The sequence below is a fragment of the Panthera pardus genome, unplaced genomic scaffold (assembly GCF_024362965.1).
Source record: "Panthera pardus isolate Hobbes unplaced genomic scaffold, ASM2436296v1 HiC_scaffold_21, whole genome shotgun sequence".
Lineage (NCBI taxonomy): Eukaryota > Metazoa > Chordata > Mammalia > Carnivora > Felidae > Panthera > Panthera pardus.
The window spans coordinates 66,303,212-66,323,748 of NW_026526777.1; the positions used below are offsets into that span (position 1 = coordinate 66,303,212).

General features: G+C 41.9%; 1 protein-coding gene across 4 annotated transcripts in view; it reads right to left on the minus strand.

The window, feature by feature from the left end:
- The window catches only part of SMYD3 (SET and MYND domain containing 3), a 684,046-nt gene that overhangs the window by 380,184 nt on the left and 283,325 nt on the right, over nucleotides 1–20,537 (minus strand). Inside the window, exon 1 of one of the 4 annotated variants that reach the window (XM_053909417.1) lies at nucleotides 17,637–17,764. The exons of the other annotated variants lie outside the window; for them this stretch is intronic. The gene's annotated coding sequence lies outside the window, so the exon portion shown is untranslated. Of the gene's footprint in view, nucleotides 1–17,636; nucleotides 17,765–20,537 lie in introns of those variants that run through there. 4 annotated transcript variants of the gene reach the window in all.

Here is a 20,537-nt window from a genome sequence, read left to right on the forward strand (position 1 = left end):
TATTTCACTGTTTACTATAACCCAATATTGCTTAAGTAAAGCCTGATGACAATCTAATTATCAAAAAAAAATTGCTTTTTAAAAGGGGCACAGGTTGCTAACATTTCTGGTTCACAAAGCCCTTCTAAACACATCTCTCTTATCAGTCAGATTATAGGTCTGCCTGTAATCTGTTCCTTCGGCCTATATGTTTCTTTGCTATTGTGTCTTGATTTTGTAACTGTTTTCCAGAAGGCACACCTATGTATTGAGAAGAGGGACACAGTACTGACGTGCTGTTGCACCCACCCAGACGCTGCACAGAGGTGCTTTCTTGTATGGTGCACACTATCTCATCCAAGACTTACAAATACCTAGAAAGACAATATCATCAGCGTTTTATAGATAAGGAAGCTCAGGCTCAAATGAATGAATGATTTTTCTCAAGGCTACTCAGCTAGTAAGGGGAATATCCAGGAGTCAACCTGTTATTCTATATTGGAGCAACAGAGAAAGGGAGGGGGAGAAGGAGGAAAAAGGGAGACAGGAAGGAAGGAAAAAGGGAGGGAACATCTAAGTTTGGTTCTGTATACAATTACCATTAATAATATTCACTAATCCCTGGTTCTAAATCTGAATGCTGTATCAAATCTATTATTAAAATACATACTCCTACAACAAGAAGAGAAACATAAGAAGAAAGAACATAAGGATCTTTAAACATAAGAAAAACATAAGAAGAGGTGCCTGAGTGGCTCAGTCGGTTAAGTACCCGACTCCTGATTTTAGCTCAGATCGTGATCTCACGATTCATGAGGTTCCTGAGATTGAGCCCCGTGTTGGGCTCCATGCTGACCATGTGGAGTCTGCTTAGGGTTCTCTGTCTCCCTTTCTCTCTATCCCTCCCCTGCTCACAATCTCCCTCTCCCTCTCTCTCTCTCTCTCTCTCTCTCTCTCGTTCTCCCTCCTTTCTCTCTCTCAAAAATAAATAAACATCAAAAAAAATAATAAATAAAAATAAATTAAAAAAATTAAAAAATAATAAAAAAATAAAAAAATAAACATCAAAAAAATAATAAATAAAAACAAAACAAAGAGAAAGAGCCCGATGTACACACTGCAAATTATTGTTTGTATCACAGTAGCATTCTGGTTTTAAATGGAAACTCCATCATAGACTGCTTTCAAAGACCAAGTGACTAGAATAAAAACTCCCACGTCCAGCAAAGTAACACACTGTCAGTGGGGTATGTTTAGGGGAGGCACATACTGCTGAAAACAGTGTAATTCCTTCCTTCTCTTATATACGATACTTTTGTAAGAACTGAAAAGGTAACAAGGAAATAGAGACAAGTTTAAAGCCAGGATCTTGTTTTAATGTACAGCCTACTTTATTTCAAGAAATCTAGGTTATTAAATGCAACCTCCATCTGAGTAATGGCCTCACAGGGGAGGTAATATAGCCTAGTCCTTAAATGCATAAGCTTTAGAGTCTGAAAGGCCTGAATTCAAGTCCCAGCTCCATCATGTACTAGGTGTGAGACCTTGGCCAAGCTCACAACCTCTCTGAATCTATTTCCTCAAAATAATACCTTATAAGTCTGATGAGAAGGTTAAGTAAGATACTGTATAGCATCACACACAGAGCCTAGTGCATATCAAAAGCTTAATATAAAATATAAAAAGAGTAGGAAGAGGAGGGGAGTAGATGAGCCCAGAATTAGTTTCCAGTGTGAAAGCATATTAAGATTAATAGTGTCCACAAAATGAATTAAAAAAACAAAAAACAAATCCAAAAAAAGAAAAAAAAAAAAAAAAAAAAACAAGATTAAGTAAAATGTACCAAGGCTTTCCTTCTCCTACCAAATAGGGCGGATAAAAGACGACAATAAAATAATAAATAATAGGACATTGTGAAGGTCATGATTTTCAGTTTGTTCTCCAGACATTACTTTCCTCTGACTCCTTTTTTTTAATTTAAGTATTTCAAGGTCAAAGTTGAACAGAAGGAGGAAAGCCAGAGAACAGGACGAAGGAGCTAGGAAACAAATCAGAAATGCATAGCACCACCTTCATCACAGCATCAGTGAGGACCAGCACGAAGTGCACAAGCTCCTGGGTGGGGCTGGGATGTCCTGCCAAGGACACCGTATGGAACACATTGGACGAGTTCAGAGAGGCGTGGTGGGGGAGGGGAAGCAGACCCCACAGTTCGCTTTTGGAAGCCACTGCTCCCACACGGGGGTGGTTGGGTGCCCATCACAGAATCACAAACCATCAGTTTTCCGTGGAGGCTGGAACGGATAATATTATCCTTGGAATGAATCGGTTCAGGGCCCTCTGTCATGGGCTGTTCTTGTGATTTTCAGACCCCTTGTCCTGGATCATTCGTGGTCCATGTCATGTTCTGGACCCGTAAGTCATGGTTCTGCCTGGAGCTACCGCCACAAGACAGAGTGGAAAATTGCCAGACACCAGGCAGGTGGGTAAAACCAACATCTGTCCTCGCGATTAGCCGCGGTGGCCTTACCAAGTTCTATAAGGCTTTCTGTTTCTAGAGGATGCTGCATTTGTAGACCACGGAGGTGCAAAAATCATTATATCTTTAAAAGGAAAGAAAATTTCGAAGATACGTTTATTAAATGTGAAAACTGGGGGGGGGGGGGGGGGGTGGGGGGAGGGGAGGACCACCTAAATACAAAAATGGCTCTGGAAAAAAAAAAAAGGGGGAAAATTACCAAACATTTAAAATGAAGAGAGACGTTTTGGGGAACTGAAGCCTTACCCTGTGCAGGAGGAAACCTGAAAGGTCTTCGTGGGTCTGGTCTCTGTTCAACCACCAATTCACTATGTGCAACCAGAAAACTCATGAGTTTCTCCACGCCTAAAGCCTCTCGTGTCTATCTGCCCGAGACCACACCGAGTTCTTGTGAGGGGCCGTATATGACAACACCATCATTCCTCAAGTGTGGTGCCCACACCGACAGCATCAGCAACCTGAGAACTTCTTCACAGTGCAAAGCCTTGAACCCCTCGCCAAACCTACCAAATCAGAAACTCCAAAAACGGGTAATTCAGACACACCCTAAAGTCTCAGAACCACTGCAAAAACAGATACAAAAACAACCAGAAAACCTTCAAACACTAAATATGAAGTTGTTATTATGGAAAAATTAAGGATGTTACATTTGTTTGAAGATTTTAAGGACTTCTGTTAACACATAATTGGATATAGACAAGTGTGCGTGTGTGCACGTGTCTGTTACATCCAGACTCACATTCCATCAATTTCTTTAGTAAATGGTACTACAAAATAAAATGAAATATAAAACTATGGCATCTATCAACATTAAAATGTATTATTATTTAGTCACAACTTTAAAGGGGGGAAAGAAATCAAATTAATAATCATTATTCTTTGAAAGAGTAAATATTAGATTAAATTGATTTAAATCCAGTTATTAATAAATAGAAGAATAAATTTCAGATTCTCCTTTCTCTTGGGGAAAGGAGCAGAATAAATCTTACTGGGATCTTTACATTTTCTTGGCAAGAGTAATGCATTGTGCTTTTAAAAAGGTAAAATGTGGGGGTGCTCAGTCAGTTGGGCGACTGACTCGATTTCAGCTCAGGTCATGATCTCAAGGTTTGTGAGACTGAAATCCCACATCAGGTTCTGCACTGACTACATGGAGCCTGCTTCAAATTCTCTGTCTCCCCCCTACCTATCCTCTGCTTGTGCACACATGTGCTTTCTCTCCCTCTCTCTCGCTCTGAGAAAGAAAAGAAAAGAAAAGAAGAGAAGAGAAGAGAAGAGAAGAGAAGAGAAGAGAAGAGAAGAGAAGAGAAGAGAAAAAAGAGAAACACTTGAAGAAAAAAATAAAAAGGCAAAATGTGGGGCGCCCAGCTGGCCCAGTCAGTGGAGCGCGTGGCTCTTGATCTCGGGGATGTGAGTTCAAGCCCCACATTGAGTGCAGAGATCACTTTAAAAAATCAACAAACTGAGGACTGCTGGACGGGGGATGGGTGGAGGGATGGGCTAAATGGGTGATGGGCATTGAGGAGGGCACTTTTCGTGTCATAGGTAAGAGATGAAATCACTGGGTTCTGCTCCTGAAGCCAAGACTACACTATATGTTAACTAACTTTTGAGTTTAAGAAGAAAAAAAGGCCCCCCAAAAAAATAAATCTTAAAAAAAAAGTAAAATGCGAAATCAAAATAAAAAGAACATGGTTGCAATGTAGGCATTTCAACAGCCAATGCAGGGCTTTAATGAAATAATTATAGGAAGTCTTCGAGTTCTAATAAGTATAACTAAATTAAGAAGAAAATATGCTAAGAAAACTGAGAGGTGGTGTTCAGATTATTTTTTCATTCTACATTCTAGGTAAGCCCAATGCAACATGTTAAACAAAAATATCCCTTATTAGAAATATTCTCAGCTTATTTTTAAGTTCCTATCTCATTTATTACCTCTAACTAAGGGAATCCACATTGAGGCCCCTGACTCGCTGGGGATGACATGAGAGTCACTTTGCTAACGTTATATACACGTCTGATGGAAAAGTGAGGAAGAAGAGATATGAAGAACAAATTAACACTCAAAATACAGGAAGATCATACAGGAATAGGAATAACTAATGAAATGTTTTGTTCAAAAGAGTTAGACTGCCAACTCTTTAGAGCTTAAAATTGGACTAAACTGATTTTTATACCATCAGAACATGTTTATTTTAACGTGCCCTCAGGTAAGAATCTAAGCTCTGCAATATACTGGCCAGGGAACCTGACAAGAAGAGCAGCCCCAGCAGGGAGTGAGTGGCCTTGTGGTTTGACCTGCTGTATAGATAGCAAAGCCCCACCCTCCACTATTATCCCGGAATTTCTCTCCAGGCCTCTTTCCCACAGTATAAACCATCCAAGTCAACTAAGACCATGGTCAGCAGGGAGGACCTACACTTTCATCAGACACGCCCCAGTCACCTTCTCCAACCTCCTCAGGGAGCTTCCAGAAGAACTGCCAGAAACCCAGCACAGCCAGCTCTCCCCTGCCGCAAAGAGCGGTCATGGAAGCAGGTACCTCCCTTTCTTTTTCTCCATCCTTCATTCCAGGACTTCTTTTCTTTCCTTCCTACCTCTGTGTCCCTTTCAAACTTTCCCTGTTACTCAAGGAGGGAGGATACATACCAAAATGGCAAAGGAGCGAAAGCATCCTAACTCGTGCTCCTCCAATCTCAGACCAGCAGTGAGTTGTCAGAAACAGTGGCACATCTGGACTCTATTCCAGTGACCGACAAGGTGCCATGTCATGTCAGATGCACAGGCACATTCACAACATACCCTCCAAACCCCAAATGGCCAGGAATTCCTAGACCACAGGACATATTGCTCAAAAACACACACAACCCAAATGTTATAACAGCTCGCTTCTCTTCTAAATTTTACCTTCTGTGTTTCCCTATCCTGACCAAGTACACCCCTCAGTACGTTATTACTCTGCGGCCACTGGAATACACGATCACCTAGCTCAGCAGCAGGTTGGAAAGCTGTAGGAAAGCTCTAATTAGGCTGACTTTTTAAACAAAGGATTCAGAGACCTTGTCGACCTCAGCTGTGGTGGTGCCTGTGCTAACAGGCCACTTTTTTATCTTTAAAAAATGAAGGTTTTTTAGAGTAATATGTCACCTTACCAAGGACAACACTGTCTTAAAAGGTAGCAAAGAGACAGAGAGAGACAGAGACAGAGACAGAGAGAGAGGATCCAAGCAGGCTACACCCTCAGCGCAGAGCCCAACGAGGGGCTCGAACCCACAAACTGTGAGATCATGGCCTAAGCTGAGATCAAGAGTCTGATGCTCAACTGACTGAGCCACCCAGGGGCCCCAATCTTATTGTCACTTCTGTATTTTAAAAAAGCTTCCCTTTTAGAAATACCACAAATACTTTAAAAGACATTTACTTCCCACCACTTATAAGCCAAGAGTTTGCGTATCTTTGGCAGTTCTGTAGGCCTGGACGGAGTGCTGTTTGTCCAGAATGCACCTGACATGATCTCCTGGTGTTCTAGCTATCCTGCTCTGATGGAGCAACATCAACAATTCTGAAAATCACTCCTGGGTACAGATAAGAAAGCTTGTCTTTTTTTTTTTTTTTCCATCGTGTAACTAAGAATAATAAATATCCAGCTTCCAAGTGCAAACCTCAATTGCCGACCTGTTTGCATTTCTAACTCTAATATGAATTAGATGAACGGAAAATCCACTGTAAAAGAAAAACACAAATGGCACTCTTCAGAGTCACCATCCAGGGAATCACTGCTTTGTGTAAAACTTATTAAAAATTACCTTGAAAAAGGATAAAGGCAAATTTATGGAGACAATTATGCACTTCTAAGAGAAGTTCTTACAAAGTATATATTCTTGTTAAATTTCTGAGAGCTTGTTTGGAGGGTCTCCCAGGGGAGCACAGCTACTCATACAACCTTGACCAACGAATGGTTCTTGTCGGGGTGCCCGGGTGGCTCAGTCGGTTAAGCACTCAACTTCGGCTCAGGTCATGATCGCACAGCTCGTGAGTTTGCGCTCCACATTGGGCTCTGTGCTGACAGCTCAGAGCCTGGAACCTGGAGTCTGCTTCAGATTCTATGTCTCCCTCTCTCTCTGCCCCTCCCCCACTCGTGCTCTGTCTCTCTCTCTCTCCCCAAAATAAACAAACATAAAAAAAAAGAATGGTCCTTCTCTATTGGGGAAGGTTGTCCTCTACAACAGAGCACACAGCTTTGGGAGGAGCACACTGAAACAGGGAGGGAAGCAGGGGACACCCATGTAGCCCAAGCAGCCAGACCAGCCAAATCAATCCTGCTAACCAACAGTGTGGCAGGTGTCATAGCCAGATCTCCCTTATATCCTACTGTTGGCAATTCTTGATCGTAACTACAATAAAACATTTTTTATCCAGGGAAAAACAAATTAAGGACAGAAACTCAGGAGGCTTTGAGAATGAGAGTTAAAGCTTTTATAGAAGGTCTGTTAGCAAAGACCCCCCAGCAGCAACCAGGACAGCGTTCAGCTCCTGGTTTCCAGCACCACTCTCTAATGAAAGAAACCAGGCTCCTGCAGGAGTGGGTGATTCTAGGATCAGAGCAGGAAACACACAAGGCAAGCCTGGAGTATTCTTTAGTGACAGAATAGAAGGACATGCTAAACACAAACAAACTCCACAAAGACGGGGATGTGTCACAGGCACACAGGAGCCACCTGAAGGAGCTCCCAACAGCCAAAGCTAGAACAGCTTGGCAACAACATAAACAAAGCGGTGTTGGAGTACAACTCAGAATGTAAAATAAACATCCACGAGACCATACTGATATAATTAAATGACTAAAAGAGAGGACACCGATCTCCTGTGCAGAAGAATTGCAAATAATTTATGTAAATACTCCTCCTTCAAGAAGGAGGACTATTCTCCCCACTCTTTAAGTGTGGGCTGTATAGAGCCACTTCCATCCAAAGGGGACCATGAGGAAGGGGGAAGGACAAACTACACAAACACCTGAGCAGGTGACCAAGGTCAACACCAACAAGAAGTCACGTGACAAAGCACACCCTTGCCATAATGTGATGAAAATGGCACCTTACCTCTGTGGTCTTCCTCTCCAAAACCCAAATCTCCACTCTAATCATGAGACAACTTCAGACAAGTATTAGTTCCTTTTTCCACGTAAGGGACATTCTATAAAATACCTGACCAGTACAGTACTCTTCAAAACTGTCAAGATCATCAAAAACAAAGTCACAGAACAGCCTAAGGCAATATGATGACTACGAGTAAGGTAGTGTCCTGTGAGGGACAGGACATTAGATGGAAAAAAGAATGAGGGGGGTGCCTGGGGTGGGGGACGGCTCAGTCGGTTAAGCATCTGACTCTTGATTTGGGCTCGGGTCATGATCTCACAGTTCGTGAGGCTGAGCTCCAAGTTGGGCTCTGTGCTGACAGTGCAAAGCCTGCTTGGGATTCTCTCTCTACCTCTCTACCCTCCCCCCTCAAAATAAATAAATAAATAAATACACTTAAAAAATAAAATAATAAAACGGACATTAGGTATAAACTAAGGAAATCTGAATGGAGTACAGACTCCCATTAATATCAATGTATCAACACTGATAAGTGAGTCACTGATTATGACAAATGTACCACACTAAAGTTTTCATAATAGGGAAAAACTGTGCCCCAGGTATATGAAGGAACTATATTATCATCACATTTCTGCTGTAAATCTAAACTTTTCTAAAATTAAAAATTTAGTATAAAAATATATACAGGGGCTCCTCGGTGGCTCAGTCAATTAACCATCTGACTCTTGAATTTGGCTCAGGTCATGATCTTGCGACCCTGAAATCGAAACCCAAGTTGTGCTCTGCGCTGAGCATGAAGCCTGCCTAGGATTCATTCCCTTTCTCTCTTTCTCTCTCTCTCTCTCTGCCCCTTTTCCCACTCCTGTGAACATGCATACATAGACACTCACTTTCTCTCTCTCTCTCCTGCCCCCCCAAAAATATTTTACACAATCTTTCCAACACTAAATCATATTACATATTTTGGTTTGTTTTAAAACTATTCATTTGGGTGCGCCTGGGTGGCTCAGTTGGTTAAGCGCCCAACTCTTGATTTTGGCTCAGGTCATGATCTCAAGTTTCAGGGGTTCGAGCCCTGCATTGGGTTCCACACTGACAGCATGGAGCCTGCTTGTGATTCTCTCTTTCTCCCTCTTTTTGCCCCTCCCCTTCATCCCCTCTCTCCAAATAAATAAATAAACTTTAAAAAAATGTTGTCTGTTTGACATTATAATTGTGGTAAAGAGTGTAGACCGATCAAATTGTCTGGATTTGGATCCAGCTCCGCTGCCCACATCAATTTTTACTACTGACGTGCCTGCCTGTACACAGTATACTGCTAACACGGGCCCAAGCCTTCAGTTACATTCAGCGCATCTGCTTTCCCAGCAAGAGAAAAGATGACAAATAAGTCCGAAACAGCATGACTTTCCTGTCACACAGCAGCCCCTGGAGTAATGACCAGGCCACTGTGCTGCACTGAATAACAGTGAGAAGGGGCCTTTGGCAACCTGGTCCCCATACACAGGCAGGCAGGCTCTCCTTCCCAAGAACAGATGTGCCCAGATGTGGTTAATGCCTCTGAGCAACGTGCAGCTCTGATTTTAATTTTTCGTGATATGAACACTACCTGTTTACTTCTGTTATTCAAAGGAGGCCGATGAAATCCTATTCTTTCCACAGGTAAAAAAATCATTCAAAAAAGGAGCAAAATGGATTTGATGAAAATATCAGAAGATACTTTTAATAAAAACTGGCCAGGGTTTATAGTGTTATTTGTTGAAAAAAGAAAGAGTTTTTACATGTTATAAGACTTACAACTTCCCTACCAACGAAGGCTTCACAAATGAATCTTCAAGCGGCAACTGCAGTGACTTTTACCAACTAAGTCAGTCATTAAAGGCTCCTCATCTTGGTCAACAATGCCTCAGGCGCTTCTAAATCAGTAGGTCCTAGTCTACAGCTTTGAATGCTGTAATGGCAACATAACAGAGAGAAATTAACGACCAGTGTGAGTAATCAAAGGCCACAATTTTCCACAAAAGCTCAGAATTTTCTAGTTTCATCTACGTCTTGATATAAAAGTACAAGGCACTTTCTTGACCGGGCTGAAGAACAAAAAAGACAAAATTAAGAGAAATAAATAAAAAGGCTGAGAGAAGCGGTGTTTCTTTAAAAAGACTATGATTAACCAATGGGCATTACAGGGTTTGGTTTCTTTAACATAAAACATCTTAATTAACTTTTTTCAGAGTTGGATGAACTGTCACTAGGCCTAACACCACACTTAATTTGGGATTTGGCCCTAAGCTGCACTCCGTGTGAGCAGCTGTGCGGAGAGAGCACCACCCCCACCCAAGCCCAGATGGGAGCTCCGTGAGCACCGCAAGGAGGGGGCAGGAGACCCACCTCTCTGCTCTGAACGCACCCCTGCACCACCCCTGCACCGAGCACTGGATGCGTAATAGAAAGGTAATCAGTAAACAGATGAACGGATCTGTGTGTGAAATTATTCCCACTCAGTCAGGGGACCGTGGATATGAGCAATAGAACCAACCCAGTTAATTTAAGTTTTGAAAAAAAGAAAAAAGCATTTACTGTCAGGGACCAGAGCAGCTGCAGGGCTCTGAATGGCAGAAAGTACCAGATTCAGAAGAACACATCTGACGGGCCAGCTTGGGTTGCACGTTCACCAGGGGATTTCGAACAACATCTATCCACGCTTCTATCCCGAGACAGGGGAGTCTCCAAAGCAGACGTAGGGTGCTATTTCTAGAAGAGAGCAGTGTGGTTGCCAGGCAGGCGTGAACTCACATGCGCGTCCTGACGGGGAAGGAGCAGGGCGTGGGAATAACAAACCAACCCCCAGGGACTGTAACAGGCATTTTGCTTTTCATAGACCTGATCCTCTTTCCCACACAATCCCGGGAGGTGCCTATTACAGCCTCGTTTCACTTGAGTTGAAAGTGAAGTTCACGGAGTTTCAGTTACTCAGCTAAAGTCACAGGGAATCAGACCCAGGCCTCCCATTCTCTTCTACCTCTCCACAGAAACAGAAGGTTCTTATCAGAGTGTCAAGATGCGAGACGTTAAATCCAGGCACAGTCTCAGAAATAGGAACTTTTCCTTGTAATCAGCGGTGCCTGAAGATAAGGACTTCTCGCCCTCATATTATCCAAGTTTTTTCACAGAATATATACAGAATCCCTTTCATTCAGTAAAAATGTTATTTGCTTAGGGGAGCCTGGGTGGCCCAATTGGTGAAGCGTGTGACTCTTGATTCGGTTCAGATCATGATCTCAGAGTCGTGACATCGAGCCCCGTGTCAGGCTCTGCAATGAGCACGGAGCCTGCTTGGGATTCTCTCTCTCCCTCTCCCTCTCTGCTCCTCTCCCACTCGCTCACTCTCTTTCTCAAAAAAAATAAAAATAAATTCAAAAAAAATTTTTTGAAATATTATTCGCTTATACATAAACCTGCAGTTTCCACGGCTAATGACAGAATATGCAGATACCAAGGTGACAAATACAATTCTAAAACAGGTTAACAAAATTGCTCGTCTCTCTACGCTCAGTATGCCCACTCACTAGCTCTGTCAGGACACATATCTGGTACTGGTAACAAGGGATAGCACGTGAGAACAAGGACACATTAAGCAAAAATCACTAATCCCTAATGGCGAATGGTCAGCCCTACTAGCAGGGGGCTGGAGCAGGAGCATTTTTTAAACCAGTGCAAGCCTAGCATTTTTCCACATGTAGAAAATGTGGCTTCATCTCTAGAGCAGCTGAAGCACAAACATGCAATTCACCGTATTATTTGGGTCACTAGTAACCTAAGCAGATGGTATATGCATTTTATGTGAAATATTTAATTAGGCCATCGGGAATGTGGTGGTACCAGCTGTTATGGCCTGCTGACCTTGGTAAAGGAGGAGATATCAGCAAAATGAGGACGACAATGTTCAGACGAGTCCCAGACATGGAGCCTGTTTATGACAATATCAGCTACCCTGACTGTGTCACACTGCAAGGCAAGAAATGTCGTCCCAAGCACAGAGATCTGGCTCCCATCACTCACCTTCAAGTCCTCCGGAGTTATTAAAAACTGTTCTTAACTGATTTATACTAATATATACATAGGAAGAACTCTGGAAATACATACTTCAAAATAATAATGGTTCTTACTTATAGATGACGAACTTAGGGGTGATTTTTATTTTCTTTTTCTATGTGTTTTTATGATTTGAAGTATTTAATTTAAAATACCAATGACTTATACCCATATAATTCCTTTATATAGTACATGCATCCCTGAAACACTGCCTTATGAATCCATGTTTTGTTATAAATTTAAAAAACTCTATTCTTTCTCATTTACACTTAAGCAATTTTTCATTTTTCATAGCTGACTTCCCTAACTGGCCTATGAAGCCCTCCAGTATCTTAGTGCTGGGTTCTTCCTCCAGCTCAGTCAGGGGACCCCAGGCTGGGCCTCCAAGCTGCCCCAAGAGTTCTACCAGAACCACATCAACTCCTCCCTTTTTCTCAGAGGCTCCTCCACAGATGTCCCCTTCCCCAGTTCCTGTAACCCCTCATGTCTCTTCAATCAAACCATCCAGACGCGAATCCTTAAATCCACAGTCTCAGAAATGCAAACCTTCCTTAAAAACAACAGCTCTTAAACAAGGACTTACTGCCCTCATCTAACAAAATAGAGTTCAAATCCTCTTCCACTCTCTCTGTATAATATAAATACAAAAATTTGCTTACATATAAATGTAAACTTTCTGTGGCTATTGACACACAATATGGTGACAAATCTGGTCCAATCTCTCCTCAACCTCTTCACAATGAAAAGAAAGGCTAGAAACTAATAACACCCTCAATTTCCTGCCCTTTTCCAGAGTGAATCCCATGGGGCTGGTTCAACAAGCATTCACTGAACCTTGAAACAGATAGACACAAGATGCTGGGGACTTTTCTAGACAACAGAGTTCCCTGCCCTCATGGAGCCAATGGTCTCTGCTGCCTCAGTTACCCTGTCCTCCTCCTTGTCAAGACTCCCCTGTATTAATCAGCCTGGGTGGCCATAACAAAGAACCCCGAACTGGGTGGCTTCGACAACAGAACATATTTTCTCTCCCTTCTGGGTCTGAAAGGCTGAGATCATGGTGTGGGTAGGATTGGTTTCCGCTGAGGCCTTTCTGCTTGGCTTGGACACTAACGTCTTGTCACTTCCTTACACGGCCCTCCCTGTGAGTGTGCACATCTCTAATGTCTGTCCCTCTTTCATAAGGACACTGGATTAGCATTCCACCCTAAAGGCCTCCTTTTAACTCAATCACTTCTTTAAAGACCTTATCTCCAAACAGATTTACATTCTGAGGTAAATGGAGATTGAGACTTCAACACAAGAATTTTGGAAGAACACAAGGTACCCATGACAAAGCCCCCCTCCCCTGGGTCCCTCTGGAAACACCATTCTCAAATAGCGCCCCCCTCCTCTGGGTCCCTCTGGAAACACCATTCTCAAATAGCCCCCCCTCCCCTGGGTCCCTCTGGAAACACCATTCTCAAATAGCGCCCCCCTCCTCTGGGTCCCTCTGGAAACACCATTCTCAAATAGCGCCCCCCTCCTCTGGGTCCCTCTGGAAACACCATTCTCAAATAGCCCCCCCTCCCCTGGGTCCCTCTGGAAACACCATTCTCAAATAGCGCCCCCCTCCTCTGGGTCCCTCTGGAAACACCATTCTCAAATAGCCCCCCCTCCCCTGGGTCCCTCTGGAAACACCATTCTCAAATAGCGCCCCCCTCCTCTGGGTCCTCTGGAAACACCATTCTCAAATAGCGCCCCCCTCCTCTGGGTCCCTCTGGAAATACCATTCTCAAATAGCCCCCCCCCCCCCCTGGGTCCCTCTGGAAACACCATTCTCAAATAGCGCCCCCCTCCTCTGGGTCCCTCTGGAAACACCATTCTCAAATAGCCCCCCCTCCCCTGGGTCCCTCTGGAAACACCATTCTCAAATAGCCCCCCCTCCCCTGGGTCCCTCTGGAAACACCATTCTCAAATCCTTTTCATATTTAAAACACCAACAAGCCTCCCTAGGCCTTATCTTCCCCTAGTCCACCCAGCTGCTGTCCTTCACTGTAAGATATGAAAACAGCCTGAACTAGGAGTCTCCAACTCAAATTAGGAGAGCAGATCAGGGGTGGGCGGCCAGGTGGAGGACCGGAGAGGCCAGTCCCATCCACAGTGGGAAGCCGTGGGCCCACTGCCATCCTAACTTTACTCACGTGTGAAAACAGGAAGAAGGACATCAACCACCTCCATTCTGACCTCAATCCTTCCAGCTGATTAAGTTCTTTCCAGTTTACCCCTTAACTCAGGCAAAATGCCCTGAAGCAGGCAAAGCATCCCCTGGTGGGAACCTTCAGTACCCCCTCAGGCCCTGAGCCAGCAAGACCCCAGACCCCAGTGACTGATCCCAAGACAATGATCTACCGGACATTCACCGCCCACCGTGTGGACCCACTGACCTTTGTCCCACATTTTCCTTAAACAAACATGGAAGTATTTCAGTACTTTGGAGACAGTCTTTGAGGCCTTAGTTGACTGTCCTCCTGGTGTTGGACTCACTGAAATAAATTCCTTTTCTGTTTCACCTCCACTTACTGGATTTTGTCAGCTGCTAGTGGCTGAACCTGATGTGTCTGGGACCCTAAGAGCTGGGTGCTCTTGCCCCCTGTGCCCCAGCGACAGAGCCCAGTGTACCCTGTTCTGACTTTCGAGAGAACCTAGAAATTGAATTGTGTGAAATTTCCCAAGTTTTATATGTTGGTGACAAAAATAAGAAAACAACTCTGGGGGGCGGGGGGGGGGGGGGAGGCAAATGAGATAGGCCTGTTCTCCCAATTTTTTCCATTTTTTCGCCCCTATAATCTCTTACTTTCCTCATTTCCTACCTGTCCTTCATTTCCAACGTTTCTGAAATCAGGTTTCTTTGCACCAAGTCCTTTCCCCGCACTCCAGTGAAATAGCTACAGCTCAAGTCCCCACTGGCTTTTCATTTTTAAACATCATTTTATTTGGAGGGGAAATCTATCTGGCCAGAACTACCCACTATATTAGCCTGAAAGACAGACTCCATTCCTGAGATGTCAGGTTGCTGTTCTGTGGGGATCTTTGAGCCCACTCTGCACTAGCGTGGAGTTATTAGCCCCCTCACCTGCCTCTGTGTTTGTGACAGTCTAAGTACTCCAGGAGGGTGGGGTCTATGAACTACAACAAAGAGGCTGTTGTACTTCAATGGGGGTGGCGACGTGAGCAGACATCCAGCCCACACCCAGCCGCAGCACACGTCTCTGCCGGAAAAGGGGGGTGTGAACAAAAGACACATCCTCACACAGCTCTGCGGGTTTTCCACTCCCATGTAACAGGAATCAGACAAAAATGGATGAAAATAGCCCTCGCTCCACCACCGTGAGGCCAAATTACTGAGCTTTGCCACACCTCAGCTTCTTCAACTGTAAAATGGGAATCATAATGTTAAATTAAAACCTACAAATAATGTTGGGAAAATATTCAATGTAAATGATACAATGAGTTTACCTGTGAAAGAATTTCAACCTAAAATGGAACTGGCGGGCGTAAGAGGGAAAGTCTCACGCGTGTGTCCTCTGGAAAACAAAAACTTAAGGACTGGAAGACTAATTTCCCTTAAATGTCCTATTTACAGAAAATGGAAAATATCAGAATTTTCTTAAGTGACAGTGAGTTGGTGACGGGCTGCCTCCTACTGACCTTCACAAGTTTTACTTATGGTGTCCAGAGGCATGAACGAGACATGACCAGGGCGGGCTGGCCTCACCAAGTAAGCTGCACTGAGCTGTTGTTTGTGACCGGTTTTGTCTCCAAGGGAATTTTCAGAATTGACTCTCATTTGTTTTTGAATTTGATGGATTCCAACTGGACTGTCTCCTCATTACATTCCCTGCCCATGAACCCCGCAGACCCAAACCCTCAGTGCACCTCCTGTAGTCTGCCGTGGTGTGCGTGTCCTGAATTGTAACTCCTATCCTATTCCTGAACAGACTCATCCTTTTGACAATTTGGAGCTTTCCTTGGTTTACCTCTTTATTTAGGTTGACATACCTAACATCTTATCTTCACTTTCATTTCAAAAGGAAAACCATGGCTCCCACATATTAGAACTACTGTTTCAGCTATGGTTTTCATATCACACTTGGAAAATGGTCCTCATTCATCTCTGGTGTCACATTCATGGTAGGATTTCTACTTTTCTATGAAAATTTTACACGAAATAATATTCTTTAACTATTCTTAGGATAATTTCAACTACATGTGAAAATAATAAAATAGAACTCTGTAAAAATATATTTTATTAAAAAACTAGAAATGATTTAAAACTTAAATGAAAAGAAAAAAAATGTTATAAAATAGGAAAAAAAAACACACCTAATTTTATTTATCCCCTTTTAAAATTTTTATGTTGGGCCTTCCTGGAAATCTGAATTATGTATCCTCAAATGCTTAGATACTCTCAAAGAAATCAATAAACTATTGTTGACCCAAACTACTATTAAAACAACTATCATACATTAAAAAATAAAAACAGTCCAGAGGGTACATAACTAAACATCAGAACAGTGGAGAAAATCTACACTGAAATCAATATTCTTCCATAAACCAACATGAATTTTTCTTGTAAGAAGAAATTAAAAAGAGCTCTGGAATATCTTTTAAGAAAAAGATCACCTGAATTCTGTGGGTAAATGAACTAGCTAAATAAATTAAACAGATATTTGGGTGTGCTGAATGTCCCATTCACAAAATAAATTGAGTTAGCATCATTCAGAAAGTTCCAGTGGTTCAAAAAGCTGCACAAAACCAAGGGAGAAAAACTCTGCACAGAATCTGTATGCTTCGAAAAAAGAAATTCAAGTAATGTTTATCTCTTGCTACAAATGCAAATCCAAATCAATAACCAACTTTATTGTAGATTTTTATCCACTGTAGTACATAAAGGTGATTTGGACACTGCCTGAACACAGCCCTTGACTCAGCATCTTCTCAGGCACGTAAATTTGTCATTCTGACCAATACGTAACTAATCATATAGTGGTAAAGAGAGTAGTTTTTATTTAATCCTTTAATAAAACTCAGGAAGACTGCGAGTACCTTAAAACCTTAGCTATTTTAGAACAAATATATTACATTTTAATGCAGTTTTAGAACTACATCATTTCAGCTGACTTAACAACTATAAAAAGTCAAATTTATATTAATTGAATCCATATTAATTTTTCAGAAATAGTGATTTGCCAAAAGTGCTATCAGACTCAGAAGCTGTCTAAAGAAACAAAACTGAATTTCCCAAACATTCCATTCCTGGGCATTACTGGCATGCACCACCATCCAACAGCAGCACAGCCTGTGGGCAGGTATCGTTAGGACTTCGAGTCTCCTAAAATGAACACATACATGTACTTCTCTCTTTTAAATTACAGACTTTCCCCAGTTTATGATATGCTTACACTCCAATAATCCCAGCACACATTGAACATTTTGGAAGTCAGAAATGCATTCAGGGCACCGAACTACCAAACAACATATCTTACTTAGCCTAGCCTACCGTTAACGTGCTCGCAACACTTCTGTGAGCCTATAGTACAGACGGGCAAAATAAAACAGCACACAGAGCCCATTTTATAAGAATACTGTAACGAAAGCAAAACAGGAATGCTTCTAGGAGTATCGAATGGTTGTTGTGTGTTGGTTGTCTACCATCATGATCGCGTGGCTGACGAGAGCTACGGCTCATGGCCCCTGCCCAGCGTTACAAGAGAGCATCCAAAGGCCTATATCGCTAGTCCAGGAAAAGATCCATATTCAAAATTCCAAGTATGGTTTCTAATAGAATGTGTATCACTTTCGCACCATCGTAATGCCAAAAAATCCCAAGCCAAACCGTCATAAAACCGGGCCAGCTGTACTCTTCACCACCGTCAGATTCTCATTACCTGTTATCTGCATGTATGCTTCTCTTTCTCTTTATTTACACTGTCTCTTCTTCCACATCTTAGTCTTGTTTTGTAAATCTCAAGATCTCTCAGAGCTTCAAGATGTATCCTCTTATTTCCATCTAAAATTCACAGTACGGAGTGGAAAAGGACAAGGAATTGGGTGCTACTAACTAAAGCTGACAGGAAAACAAATCATATCCTAGGAATGTGACCCACGGGAAAGGGCCATTTATGGTAACATTTATCAAGAACACTTATATGAAGAGCAAAAGCTGAAAGTGCATCCAAAGAATCGTTGAAGAATATAAAAAGTTTAAAAAGAAAGAAAAAACATACATTCCAATGCCTACAAATTTGTAACTCTGGGACATGAAACACATTATTCATTTCTAAGCAAAAGAAAGACAAATACATCACATGTACCTGGTAGGGGTTGGGTTTGCTTAAGAAAACTTCTGAGATTTGCCTTTTCGGGTTCACATGCACTTCTTAACTACATGTACTATTCAATCTCGAGTTTTCACAGGAGCCCCATTAATAAGACAGACAAGGCCTGGAGACTACAGAGCAGGAAGCAGTCCACTGTGGGGGTTACTGGTTTACATTAACTGGTCTAGTTAAATAGGATGTGCAGACTACCTCTGGCAATACAGAAGTAGATTTGCATTCTCAAAATTTTAAACAACGAGAAGTGACAGGAAAGAATCGGCTTAATTTTGACAAAGTCACACCAGGAGAAAGGGTTGGAGACATGAGTGGGAAGTGAGGTGGAACCACACACTCTTGGCTTAAAATACGGGAAGGAAGGTAATGGGTGAGGGGATGAAAGGGAAGCCACGTATCTGTCTGATTGTTGACAGACTGCTTAAATCTGTCTTCACGGGAGCAGGGCTATAAAGAGGACTTCACACGAGCCTATGAAAATCACAAGTTTCAGGACAAGGTGCACACTCCCCTGCAGGCACTCAGGGCATCATCTGAAAAAGACTTAAAACATGACTATTTTAAGGAGACTTCTGCTTTGTATTCCCAATGAAATCTAAAAAAACACGGGTCCAAAATGAACAAAAGCCAGGGATGAATATGATATGAAAAGTCAATAGGTTGAGTTTTAAAGGAAAACGGCTATGATTTTAAAAGAATAAATGGAAGTTTAAAACTCAGATCCAAAGCAATAAAAAGCAAAAAAGACAATACAGAAAATCAATCCTGAAAGGTAGAAGACAAATCGGAGAAATTCTCCAAGTCATTAGAACAGAGGTCGGCAAACTACAGCCTGAAACCCAAATCCGGCCCGTCGTCTGTTTTGCTATGTCCTGTGAGCTAAGGATGGTTTTTACAAATGAACATTTGTAATCAATTAATGATAAGGAACTTTGAACCCCAATTAAGCAAAAAGTTATCTCTCCCCAAAAGAATCATATTCTGCTCATTAGATCAGTATTACCAAAACAAAACAAAACAAAACACTACTCAATTATTATATTTTAAATTGCATCAATAAAAAATTTATAGAAATTTGCTTTCTCTTGTTATATAAATAGCTACATAATATCCTCGATTTTGCCTCATTCTACAAAGCATAAAATATTAACTATCTGGCTCTTTACAGAAAAAGTTTTTTGACCTCTGCTTTAGAGGAAAGAGGCAGATCTAAATGCTAGGGAAAAGATAATGGCTAAGGGGTCAAGGAGAAGAAATCCAACCAAAGAATAATGGGTGTTTCAAAGAGGCACCAACATGAATGGGAGTTATAAGCAAAGATATAATTCAAAAACTTTTTTCTGACGTAAAGAAATATTTAAATTTGATATCAAAGGGGTTTTCAGAACTTTAGGCAAAAATAATTCAAAATGACTCACACCTGGACAGCCCTTAGCAAAATGTTTGAATTTTCAGGTTAAAGAAGAAAGTTCTAACAACATACGGGCAGGGTTGGGGCAGGGAGGAAAGGACAGGTTGCCCCTGAAGAAATAAACACCAGGCTGGCCTTAGACTTTCCCTCTGTAACAGTAAAACCACATGGCATGGCAGGGATTGTTTTACTTTACTCTTGAAGAAAAAAAAATTGTGACACAGGAAAAGACTCAAAAAAATCTAACACCTACCCTAAGTTTCTTAATATGTGTGAGTGTGTTTTTTCCCAGGCAACGGAGGGGAGGCAGTAGGAGCGAAAGTTTCAGAGCAGGGACTCTGGATGGAGACCTGAACATATCCGGAGTCCTGGCTCTGCATGGACAAATTATTTCAGCTCTCGGTGCCTCCATTTCTTCATCTGCCCAGTGGACTAATTAATGGACTCTACCTCAAAACGACACAGAGAAGATTAAACGTGAGTTAGCTCACGTTTAAGTGCCTATAGTGGCACTTTGTAAATACTTAATAAATGTTGTATGTTGTTGTTGCTACTATTATCCTGCGTACTACGGATGAAAAGAAATCAGGAACCAGGAAAATTGGGGATTTAAAGTATTATAGCACTGATGATCAAAATGACAGTTAAATAGTCAAGTCTGGATATGATTATAAACATGGTAAAAGTAAAAAACAACTCTTGAAAAAGAAAAACATAACAAAATATTGAAATTCACTAATGATACAGTTCTAGAAGACTACATTTTAGAAACTGGGGGGGGGGGGAACATTAGAGTCTAAATATATTGTTTTTTTTTTAATATACTGAAAAATAAGCTTAGTTTGTAGATTTTGAAATTAAATTTAAGTTCCAAACACATAAGAGCATAAGAGCAAACAAAACAAAGTTCACGATACAATATATAGCAAGGAAGCATTGAATGCAGAATACACGAAACACCTATCAGTTGCTAAAATAAATGTAAACCAGGGGCGCCTGAGTGGCTTAGTTGGTTAAGTGCGATTTTGGCTCAGGTCATGATC